This window comes from Bos taurus, chromosome 7 (assembly GCF_002263795.3).
Source record: "Bos taurus isolate L1 Dominette 01449 registration number 42190680 breed Hereford chromosome 7, ARS-UCD2.0, whole genome shotgun sequence".
Taxonomy (NCBI): domain Eukaryota; kingdom Metazoa; phylum Chordata; class Mammalia; order Artiodactyla; family Bovidae; genus Bos; species Bos taurus.
Window position 1 is genome coordinate 22714899 of NC_037334.1, and position 12258 is coordinate 22727156.

At 37.3% G+C, this 12258-nt stretch overlaps 1 protein-coding gene across 2 annotated transcripts in view; it reads left to right on the forward strand.

The window, feature by feature from the left end:
* FNIP1 (folliculin interacting protein 1) overlaps positions 1–12258 on the forward strand; it is a 121661-nt gene that overhangs the window by 15713 nt on the left and 93690 nt on the right. The window lies entirely within an intron of this gene.

The window sequence follows — 12258 nt, forward strand, 5'->3', positions numbered from 1 at the left end:
GTATAACTGTCAAGGTTCCCTTGTATCTTCTGTAGTCAGTAACCAACCCCTGCTTACCCTGCCAGCAGACAGTTTGTAATCTGCTTTCTGTCACTGCAGATTAATTTTGGATATCTTAAAATTTCATGTAAATGAAGTCCTACCATATATACTCTTTCATATCTGGTTTCTTTCACTCAGCAGAATGTTTCTGAGATTCATCCATGTTTCTGCTTATTTCAATAGCTCATTGCTTTTTATTCTATTATCGTATTCCAGTATCTCCTTTTATCAATATGCTAAAATTTGTTTATTGATATACCAGTAGATGAATATTTGGATTACTTCTGGCTTGAGGAGGTATTATGTAGAAAGCTGCTATGAACATTCATGTATAACTCTGTATGAGAATGTTTTTACTTCTGTTGGATAGATACCAAGGAGTGAAATTGCTGGTTTTTAAGCAAATGTGTATTTAACTTAATAAGAAACCACCAAATTGTTCTCCAAAGCGGTTGCCCCAATTACTTTTTCACTGAAAGTGTGTATGATAATTCCAGTTATTCTTAATACTTGTGGGTGTGTGTAGTGGCATCTTGTAGTTTAATTTGCCTTTCCTTCATGCTTGGTAATGTTGAGCAAAGATTTTGGTGTTTATTGCCTGGTTGTATGCATTCTTTTGTAAAGTCTCTAACTACTTTGTCCATTTAAAAATTGGAGTGCTTCTTATGTATTATAGACTTCGTTATTTGGATTAAAATTCTTTGTTAGCTTATTTTCTCCTGTCTCTGGTTTGCATCTCTTCTTTCAATGGTATCTACTTTCAAAGGTCAGAAGTCTTATTTGATGAAGTGTCTAGTTTATTATATTTTAAAGATTTTATATATATATATATTTGTGTGTGTATGTGTTTTCAGCAGTTTTGTCTTGCCTTAAGGCCAAGAAGATTTTTCTCTTGTTTTCTTTTATAGTTTTTACAAATTTTATAAATTTTATAGTTTTTGAGGTTTTATGTTTAGGTCTACAGCACATTTTGAGTTAATTTTTACATATAGGCTGAGCTTAATATTTTCCACACAAATATCTAGCTTATCGAGTACCATCTGTGGAGAAGCTATCCTTTGATTTTTGCTTAATTACCATGTGTTAACATGTCTTTCTTTGTGCTGATATATTCTGATTCAGGAGGAATTTCCCAGTAAACAATAATAAATGCCATCCATTGTACACTTGCTATAATATAGTATAAGATAATGCATGTTTTTGAAACATGTATGTAGTACAGTAAATTATGAAATTTTATTCTGATAATCAACCAAAGCACAATGCCCTTTTACATAATGTGTTTAGTAAATAAGAATGTTTACTTTGGGATTTAGTCTTAGCTGTACATAAAAACTGAAAATATTTTCATTTTGTTTTAGTGGTCTGGGGAGTGAAAAGCAGTAAGAGACTGCTTTTAGTAGAATTCCCAACTCCCAAGAAAGGTTGAATCCAGTGGCGGGGATTCTGTGTATATCTAAAAGAGAACACATAGGTAGCATGTCAGAAAAGGAGTGACCTTCATTTTCTAATTTGCTCATCAGCAAATTAGATTCTCAAGGTGATGTATACATTAGAATCACCTGTGATCTTTAAAACTTTCAGATTGCCGTGCTGCTGCTGCTGCTAAGTCGCTTCAGTCATGTCCGACTCTGTGTGACCCCATTTACGGCAGCCCACTAGGCTCGCCTGTCCCTGGGATTCTCCAGGCAAGAACCCTGGAGTGGGTTGCCATTTCCTTCTCCAATGCCTCAAAGTGAAAAGTGAAAGTGAAGTTGCTCAGTCGTGTCCGACTCTTAGCGACCCCCTGGACTGCAGCCTACCAGGCTCCTCCGTCCATGGGATTTTCCAGGCAAGAGTACTGGAGTGGGGTGCCATTGCCTTCTCCGGTCAGATTGCCCTACTTGGAATTAATTCTTAATCTTCTAGGGTAGGATTTTGGACAGGTGATTATTTTGCTTTGTTTTGAAGGTCTCCAGCATGAGTTTGATGTAAAGCCCAAGTTATCACTCACTGATTATATTTCTCATATAACCTGTCAATCATCCTAAGAGATAAGTAGTTTCAGCTCAGTTTGCTCATGAAGAAGGTAAAACTTAATGTGATTTTATACCTTTCTCCACAAGGGATATAAACAAAATTACGAAGACATTAAAAAAAGGACCTTTAAACATTCTGAATGGTGGTTAACCTCATTAATTAAAAATTGCAAATCAAGATATCGTATCTCCAATTCACTAAGCTGTCAGTCCAATAAAGGTTAAAAACAGTGATATATTATTACAGCCGGAGTGGTAAAGCAAGCCCTGTTCTGTGATTGTGAGAGTGTATATGGGTACAACTATTTTGGAGTGCTGCAGTGTGCAAAAGTGATCATGTAAGCATATTCCGATGTTTATTAAAATTTTATTTGAAGTTATTTCCTGTTTGTTACTGTGGCCATAATTAGATTTATTAAATAAGCTATGGTTATATATTAGAACACTGTGTAGCTATTAAATAGAACATGGCAATCTGTATTCCCTGGTGGAGATTTACGCATATATTAAAGTTTTAAAAGTTACAAGATAGTGTGCAGTGTGATGTTGCTTTTATAAATGCATTAGATTTAAACGTTCAGCACTATTACTGTATTTATTGGTACATACATAGAACTGACTGAGGGAAAAGTCTAGATGGAAACAGAAAAGTGTTGAGAGTGGCTAGGTCTGAGAAGGATTGGTAGGATGGGTTTTTCATATTTTATACTTGTTTGTTGTTTTGTATTCACCTGGCATCATTTTTATATCTTTTTAAAATTACAGAAGCAACAGATCTTACTGCCAGGTGAATACAAAACAACAAACAAGTATAAAATATGAAAAACCCATCCTACCAATCCTTCTCAGACCTAGCCACTCTCAACACTTTTCTGTTTCCATCTAGACTTTTCCCTCAGTCAGTTCTATGATATTTGGCAAAACTAATACAATTATGTAAAGTTTAAAAATAAAATTTTAAAAAAAAGATGAAATTTAAAATTTAAAAAAAATTAAAAAAAAAATGAAATATGTAATTTGATCAAGATCAACACAAATGGTAAGTGTCATAGCTAGGAGTTGGAATTATCAGAGTCCAAAGGAGAAATTTTTCAGAGAAATATTAACCAATGTGATAATGAATTTTAACTGATTTGTAGTAGAAAAGCATTGAAAATTTTTTAATTTAAAAATTTACATACAGTAATTCCCTTTTTGTGGTATAAAGTCCTATGAATTTCTTAAAGTTTTTATTGAAGAATAATATAATTAAGAAAAGTGTCCACATTTTGACTATTCAACTCAATGAACTTAGACATGTTGCTAGGTGACTGGTACCCAGTTCAAGAAATAGAAGGTTGCTTGTGTTTGTGTAATCTTCCTGACCCTTTCAACCCCTACTGTCCTGACTTCATACCTCAGGGATGCCTGATATTGAGCTTTATATTAATGGGACCATTCACAAACTCTCTTCTTGTCTGGCTTCTTTTTTGTTCAGTGTTATGTTTGCATTTTTCTTTGTAGTGTCTAGTTCCTTCTCATTCCTGTAGGCTAGAATTTCCCTATTGACATTTGGATGGGATAATTTTTTTGTTATGGGCGGGCTCTTCTGTGCACTGAAGGACTTTACCGGCATCCCGGATTCCAACCACAAGATGTGAGTAGCAAGCAGCCTCCCCCCCGCAACCCCCCACCCCCCACCCCCACCCATAACAACAACCTAAAATGTCTCTAGATGTTGCTGGATGTCCCTGGAGAGGGGGCAGAATCTAGTTGAGAACTGCCAAAGTACAGTCTTCCTTTTATGTGAGTATGCCACAATTTATTTACCCAGGCTACTTTGTTGATGGATATTTGGATTGTTTCCAGTTTAAAGTTGTAAAGAATGATGTTGCTATGAATGTTTTTGTATAAGTTTTTTGGGGGAAGATATGTCCACATTTCTGTTGAATGTGTACTTTGAACTGAATTTATAGGTCATAAGATATGTTACGTTTAGCTTTATTGGATTTTACCACACTGTTTTCCAAAGTGATTGTATCAATTTTCATTTTACCAGTCGTATATGAGAATTCCATTTTCCCACATTCTCACGAGGCTTGAATTTGAACTATGCTGTTTTGCAGGTTAGGGTTTGAGTTTTAGTCTTTTTAGTGTACCCATTAGATGGGACAGTAAATGACGTGAAGAAGATGCCAGTTGCTGAGTGAATGAAGGCATGGCCTTCTGCTTTACTGTCCTGTGATCTTGATGACATATGCCTCAGCTCTGGCATTTGGGGAGCAGTTAGTTACCCATCAGACTTGCTCTTTCCTACGTTGATGACCAAGGTCTCCCTCCCCATCATCACCAATAGCTTAATGGTCTCCAGACAAGGCCATGTGTTCATGTTCTTGATGAGTTTCATGAACTGACAAAACTATCAAGGCCAAATGTCAGTAACTGTGATATCAGAGATTTACTGAAACTGTTTTTAAGCTTTGTCATTTAAACAAGACTTGCTGGTCAAATGAGAATCTGTAGCTGTATTTTCAGAGGGATGGAAATTTTTAAAAGTGATTGTTTAACTGTTTCAGGTATTGTGCATATACCTTAAGTGGTAAGCATGTTGAAGGCAGATGCTGTCTTCCTAAGTTTTGTTGACGCACCGCTGGCTGTACCACATCGCTGCTGCTGTACCATCTGCATTTTCATTGACACCATCATTATCACCATTCTGCTTCAGTATGAAGCTTCATGTATATGTATATAATTTACTGACGGGAAGTTCATATAACATAAAATTAACCATGTTTAAAGTCAATTCAGTAGCATTTAGTACATTCATCATATTGTACACCATCACCTATATTTCTGAGTAGTTCCAGACATTTCCACAACTCCGAAGCAAACACTTTATCCATTAAGTGGTTTCTTCTTTCCTTCCCACTTAGCCACTGGCAACCACCAATCTGTCTGTCTCTGTGGATTTATCTGTGTTGAATATTTCATATTAATAGAATCGTATAATAATGATTTTTCACGTCTGACTTCTTTCACTTCGTGTAATGTATCCACGGTTCATCCATGTTATAGCGTGTATCATTCATTTTTATGGCTGAATAACATTCCATTGTATGTATATACCACAGATTGTTATCCATTCACTTGTTGGTGGACATTTAGCCTTTTTCCATCTCTTGGTAATTGGGAATAGTGCTGGTAAGAACCTCCACATGTATTTATTTTCATTCCGAATACATGACTAGATTATTACAACTACCACCACCAACACAGAACAGTTCCTGTGCCTCAAAGAATTCCCTTGTGCTGCTCCACTGTAGACTGACCCTCTTCCTTGTAACTGCTGACAACCGCAGATGGTTTTATAGGAGTGGGAAATTTAATATCTCAGCTATGTATTTAAGTAAATTTAAGTAATATCTCAGCTGCTTTTTTCCTTAAGCATGTGATGAATTTCTGAGGAGGTAAATTTTTAGAATTGAAGATAATGTTTTAGAAGCCAGAGGTTAGAAATACTTATTATATATTTACTAAATTCAATTTTTCCAACTTATTATTATAAGGAGTAAATTTAAATTACTAGCATGAAACTCTACTCAGAGCAGAATTAATATCAAGAATGCTATCTTAAAATATTTCATAGATTCGAGATGAAATTATTAGATTGGTTTTTTTTTTTTAAGTGAACTGTTCCTTATCCTTACTGTTTTGTTTTGGTTGTATACAAAAAGTGTCTTGGGATTTTATATTTTCTAACTGCCAAATTCTTCTGTTAAATATATATTGACATGTTTTACGTGTTTTTTTAAAAACTGAGAGGAAAGATTGTTCAGCTTTCTGAAAACATAGCATGCACAATAAAATAACTGTTTGCCAGGAAAAAAAAAAGCCCTGTTGTCTTCTAGTACCAGTTGGTATTACGTAGGTTTGTTTGGAGTCTCATATCTTATTTATAGTAGTTCAGAGCTGGAAACTAGACACTAAACAAACACTAATGTTCCACTGTAGCTTAACTATGCATTAGAGTCTTTCTTTGGTCATAATTATTTTTACTTGTACACATACTTCTATGAAACTAGGAACTTCTGAGAAACTGGCAACTTGCTTGAGTCCAGTCCATTCCTATATACTTTAATACAGAAACAATATATAGCATATTTAAATGTACTTATTTGTTTAGATGATATTTGTAAAAGTTTTATAATTTTATAACAAAGTATAAATTAATAGAAGATACTTAATGATCCTTAATAGTTAATTCGGAGAGAGATTGTGAGAAAACATTATTACTTGTCTGGCTGTAGATGGTTCTCAGACCCTACTTTCTCTCCAGAAAAGAGTTTTTGCTGGGAGGAATCACAAATCTGATGACTGTATTTCTTAAAATATTTCAGGTATATTTAAATATTCTAGAGTTGTAAGAATTTGTGGCTTTTTAAAAATCATATCACTATATAATTTTAATTTTGCATTTATTCTTTTCTTGAAATTTATTTATCACCTGACCTTGCTTACCTCCTTCAACATGCAGACCTATGCTGGGAGTCACCTTTGTTAGTTGGCCTCATTACTCCTTCACAGTAAGAAAGAGTGTTTGTGAGTGAATTTTCCAAAATCTTACATAGTGGAAAAGTATGAAAAGACATCACATGTGTCACTTTCTAAGTTGACGAAGTTAGAGCTCTTAAAAATGTATCACTCAAAACTTGTTCAGTGTAACTTTTTAAAGAGGTAACCGAAGATGTTGTATCTGATAACCTGCCTTTATATTATTCATAAAATAAAGACCATCTTGACTTTGTTTTAAAAATGCAAAGGAACTAAAAAATTGACTTCAAACATATATTGGTTCATTTATTTGGTAAGCACCTTTTGTGCACTTTTTTTTTGTTTGTTTTGTTTTGTTTTTAAACTTTTTAGACTTCCCTGGTGGCTCAGACGTTAAAGCATCTGCCTACAATGCGGGAGACCTGGGTTCAGTTCCTGGGTCAGGAAGATCTCCTGGAGAAGGAAATGGCAACCCACTCCAGTATTCTTGCCTGGTGAATCCCATGGACGGAGAAACCTGGTAGGCTACAGTCCATGGGGTCACAAAGAGTTGGACACGACTGAGCGACTTCACCTTCACCTGTTTTTAAATGCCAGATTCAGTGAAGAGCCTAAGAAAAACAATGAGATTCTCTAAGGCAGGGATTCTTAATCATGTTTCCTACCAAGTATTCCTTTGGCAGCTTGAAAAGGCTTATAGATGAGTCTCACAGCCTAAACTGCTGCTGCTGCTGCTAAGTCTAAACTAAGAGCTCTTAAAGGAGGAGTCTTTAATGTCAAGTTTACAAACCCACAAAGGATCTGTGGTTCACTGTGCAAAAGGAACTTGGATAGAGGGGGGGAAATGACATATTTACTTTTACTAACTCTAACCACAATTAGCAATTTCTTCAGTTAAAATGTAGGCAATAAACCTCAATAGTATTAGTAGTTCCTGTAACTTTTGATCACCAAGAGGAATCATAGGTAGTTTTAACATACTACAGTTGATGCAGATATTTGAGAAAAATTCTTTATGCTCATTATTTCAAAATTACAGCACTTACTAGATCCACTAATTATTCTCAATATTTGAGTTAATATTCAGAACACGTTATTATACCACAAACTTAACGTTTTGACAACTATTTCCATATGAGTTTCATTTACAATCCTGAAAACAAAACAGATCTGTAAGCCTTTTCAAGCTGCCAAAGGAATACTTGAATAGGTAGTTAAAGCTGAGATCTGAGCAGGGATTTTGTTTCATCCATCTTTGTATTTTCATAATCCCACAATGCCCTGTGATAATCAGATGACTATAATGTGCTCTGATATAGCTATGTAAATAATTCTGAGGCTGCATAAGGGAACGTTACCTTTGTTTAGTGGTTTAGTTTAGTGGTTACATCTGTTTTTGTTAGAGGAGATAGCATTGAGCTTCATCCTAAATTTAAGGTACCCTGGATTTTCAGGTTGAGTGAAGTAAGGGAGGTGTAGGTATACTCATGTGTGTTAGTCACTTGGTTGTGTCCGACTCTGTGTGACCCTATGGACTGTGGCTTGCCAGACTCCTCTGTCCATGGGATTTTCCAGGCAAGAGTACTGGAGTGGATTGCTATTTCCTTCTCTAGGGGATCTTCCTGACCCAGGGGTCGAACCTGGATCTCCTGCATTGCAGGCAAATTCTTTACCATCTGAACTGTAGGGAAGTCCTATAGCTCATAGGCATAGGCATAGCCTATGGAAAAGCTATATATGCTCATAGGCATAGCCTAAGGAAAGACTGTAGCAAATTTAGTGATTATTGAGTTTCAGGATATGCATGTAAGGGAATGACAGGAAATGAGAAGTTGGGGGATCCTTCTGGAGCTCACAGTATAAGCAGAGTTCTGTGTATACTATGTAGCTAGGAACTGGTGTTGCGTATACTGTAATAAGCTTTGTGTTTTAGGATGCTATCTCAGATGGCATTGTGACAGATGGGACAGAATGGGGAGAGTCTGGAAGCAGATACCAGTGAAGGCACTATTAAATTTATTACAGGTTAGAGAAAGTAGGTCATAACAGTAGCAGAAGGATGGGAAAGGAGGTGCTATATATCTGGGAGAAAAGGATTCAGTGTTTGAATATGAAATGTGAAGGAAGATGAGTTGCTGCTGAATCTTCTCTGTTGGGAGACTGGGATATGGGTGATGGTAGTGCCATTAACCGAGGTAAGGAATACAAGAGGGAAGAGTAGGCATGGTGGAATAAATCAGGAAGTTTAGCTGTATTTAATAAGTTTGAGCTACCTTGAGGTTCAGGTGAAAGTTCTCAGGCAGATAACTGGGGCTGGAGATAGAGATTTTGAAATCTTTAGATCAGTGCATTGCAATCGTCGGTGAAATATTCTTTTTTAAGGCATGTTTAATTGCAATATGGGCTTCCCAGGTGGTTCAGATGGTAAAGAATATGCCTGTAATGCAGAAAGTGAAGTTGCTCAGTCGTGTTTGACTCTTTGTGACCCCATAGACTGTAGCCTACCAGGCTCCTCTGTCCATGGGATTTTCCAGGCAATAGTACTGGAGTGGATTGCCATTTCCTTCTCCAGGGGATCTTCCCAACCCAGGGCTTGAACCCGGGTCTCCTGCATTGTAGACAGATGCTTTACCGTCTGAATCACCAGGGAAGTCAACCTGGGTTCAATCCCTGGGTTGGGAAAATCCCCTGGAGAAGGACATGGCAACCCACTTCAGTATTCTTGCCTAGAGAATTCCATGGACAGAGGATCCTGGCAGGCTACAGTTCATGGGGTCTCACAGTGTTGGACATGACTGAGCAAATAACACACTTATTGAGATACAAATAACGTGTATTAAAATTCTCTTTTTTAGGTTTTCATTTTTTTTTTTAGGTTTGACAAATGTTTGGTTCAGTTCAGTTCAGTTGCTCAGTCGTGTCCGACTCTTTGTGACCCCATGGACTGCAGCACGCCAGGCTTCCCTGTCCATCACCAACTCCCGGAGTTCACTCAAACTCATGTCCATTGAGTCGGTGATGCCATCCAGCCATCTCATCCTCTGTTGTCCCCTTCTCCTCCTGCCTTCAATCCCTCCCAGCATCAGGGTCTTTTCCAATGAGTCATTTCTTTGCATCAGATATATAGTCATACAATTACCACCACAATAGAGGTACAGACCATTCTTGTCACATCAGAAAATTCCCTTGTAACTCTTTTGTTGTGGTTCTCCCCTCCTCCACTCCGGTTCCTGACAACCAACCATTCATCTGATTTTTGTCCCTATATTTTTGTTCATTTATGTCATATAAATAAAGTCATGTATTTGTAGCCTTGTTATTCATTCATGTTATTGTGTATATTAAGTAATTGGTTTTTGCTGCTGAATAGTATTGTAATATGTGTGTGAAAGTTTTTAAAAACCATGTATACCAGGGCTCCAAATACTTTATATGAATTTAAAATGATAGCTTTAAAATGGTAATACATTGGAAATTGGATGACATGAGGGTATCAGGGAATAGCGGTGACAGTGTCAAATGTGCACATTCAGAGGTTGAATAGGGCATTAAAGAGGCTGCTTTTAGGTAACCCAACTTTTTCAACATTGATTTAGAAGGGAGGGAAAAGTGGCAATAACACAGCAGAGAGATTTTTAGAGATAAATGGGTGGAAGAAACAAACCAGAGTTAACAAGCAACAGGCAGGATTGAACAAGAGACCAAAAAGGGTAGAATCAACTCTGTAGACATTAAGATAAAGGAAAGGTGATAGGATTGGGCTCTGTTACCATGGTGGAGGCATGGTTATCTTAGAAAACTTGTGACCATTGATACGAAAGGAAATAGAGAGTCATTAATAGATTTGAAGTAATGGAATGACTTGATGAATCATTATATTCCTGGAAGGTGAGCCTGAAATGAGTTGGAATAGGAGAGCCTAAAGTTAAAAAAATGACTGTATGTACATATGACATCTTGAGGGCTTGGACTTTTAGGATTGTCATGAGAAATGAAAGTGACAGATACTAGAGTTATTTAAATTGTTTTGTGTGTGGTTTAGAGGTTGTTTTGAGGATTGTTAGCAGTTTAAACTATTAGCTAAAAACTTATGGTGAAGGAAGATTGAATGACCTAATAGAATTGGTATCCTTGAGATGATGCTTAATTTTCCAGGCATTTGCTTTTATTATATCTGTCTGTAGAGATATCAGTGTGATTCTAAATTGCCTTGTTTTAGTTCCTGTTTGTGAGTGATCTATAATACACAGACTCCTTTAAAATCTGTTCCCATATTTTAGACATCTCAATTTGCAAGAATTAACTTTAGACCGATAATGAAAAAAGAATCCTTTTAATTTTTCCTTTTTGAGAATTCAAAATACTTTAATATGATGATTGAGTGATGTTTGGTTTCTTTTAGATAACCTAACCTCTTGATTCTCATAAGTCCCAGATGCATTTTGTGAATTAAAAGACCATTGAAAACAATGGCCTTCAGAATCAGGGCTCTTTGGAGAAATAGATGATTTCAGGTCTGGGGCAGAAAATGTACAAAATGAACATAGAAAATCTTGTCCTCCTGAAATAAAGAAGGCTACCAAAGACTACTTGTAACAGGTCAAGGGAATTCAAGAGCTAACTTCAAAAGCCCTCCCCCTAGACAAATTTGGGATAATTTGAACCTCAACAATAATGACGGGGGGACTTCCATGGCAGTTCCATGGAAGACTGCCTTCCAATTCAGAGGGTGTGGTGTCAGTTTCTTGTCAGGCAGCGAAGATCTTACATGCCTCAAGGCCAAAGAACCAAAATTTAAAACAGAAGCAATGTTGTAACAAATTCAGTAAATGGTTCGCACAAAAAAGTCTTAGTTTTTTTTGGTTGTGCTGGGTCTTTGTTGCTGTGCACAGGCTTTCTCTAGTTGTGGTGTGCAGGCTTCCTATTACAGTGGCTTCTCTTGCTGCATAGCACCGGCTCTAGGGTGCTCGGACTTCAGCAGTTGTAGCACTTGGGCACAGTTGCGGCTTGCAGGCTCTAGAGCTCAGCTCAGTAGTTGCGGCACATGGGCTTAGTTGCTTCACCACATGTGAAATCTTCCTGCACCAGGGATCGAATCTGTGTCCCAGCATTGGCAGACAGATTCTTATCCACTGCACCACCAGAAAAGTCCTCAAAAAAATCTTAAAAAAAAATAACAGAACAATAAAGGTATTGGATGGAAACATAGTAAATGTGTTTGAATCCAGACAAACAAACAGTGGCCTTCAGGTTGACTATTATTTAAAAAAATATGAAATTAATAATTATATGGAGCTTTCCTAGTGGCTCAGTGGGTAAAGAATCTGCCTGCAGTGCAGGAGACATGGGTTCAATCCCTGGGTTGGGAAGATCCCCTGGAGAAGGAAATGGAAACCCACTCCAGTATCCTTGCCTGGAAAATCTCATGGACAGAGGAGCCTGGTGGGCTGCAGTCCATGGGGTCGCAAAGAAGTCGGGCACGACTGAGCGACTAACACTCCCTGGTGGCTCAGCTGGTAAGGTGTCTGCCTGCAATGAGGGAGACAGGTTCGATTCCTGGGTCAGGAAGATTCCCTGGAGAAGGAAATGGCAACCTGCTCCAGCATTCTTGCCTGGGAAATCCCATGGACAGAGGAGTCTGGCAGGCTGCAGCCCATGGGGTGGCAAA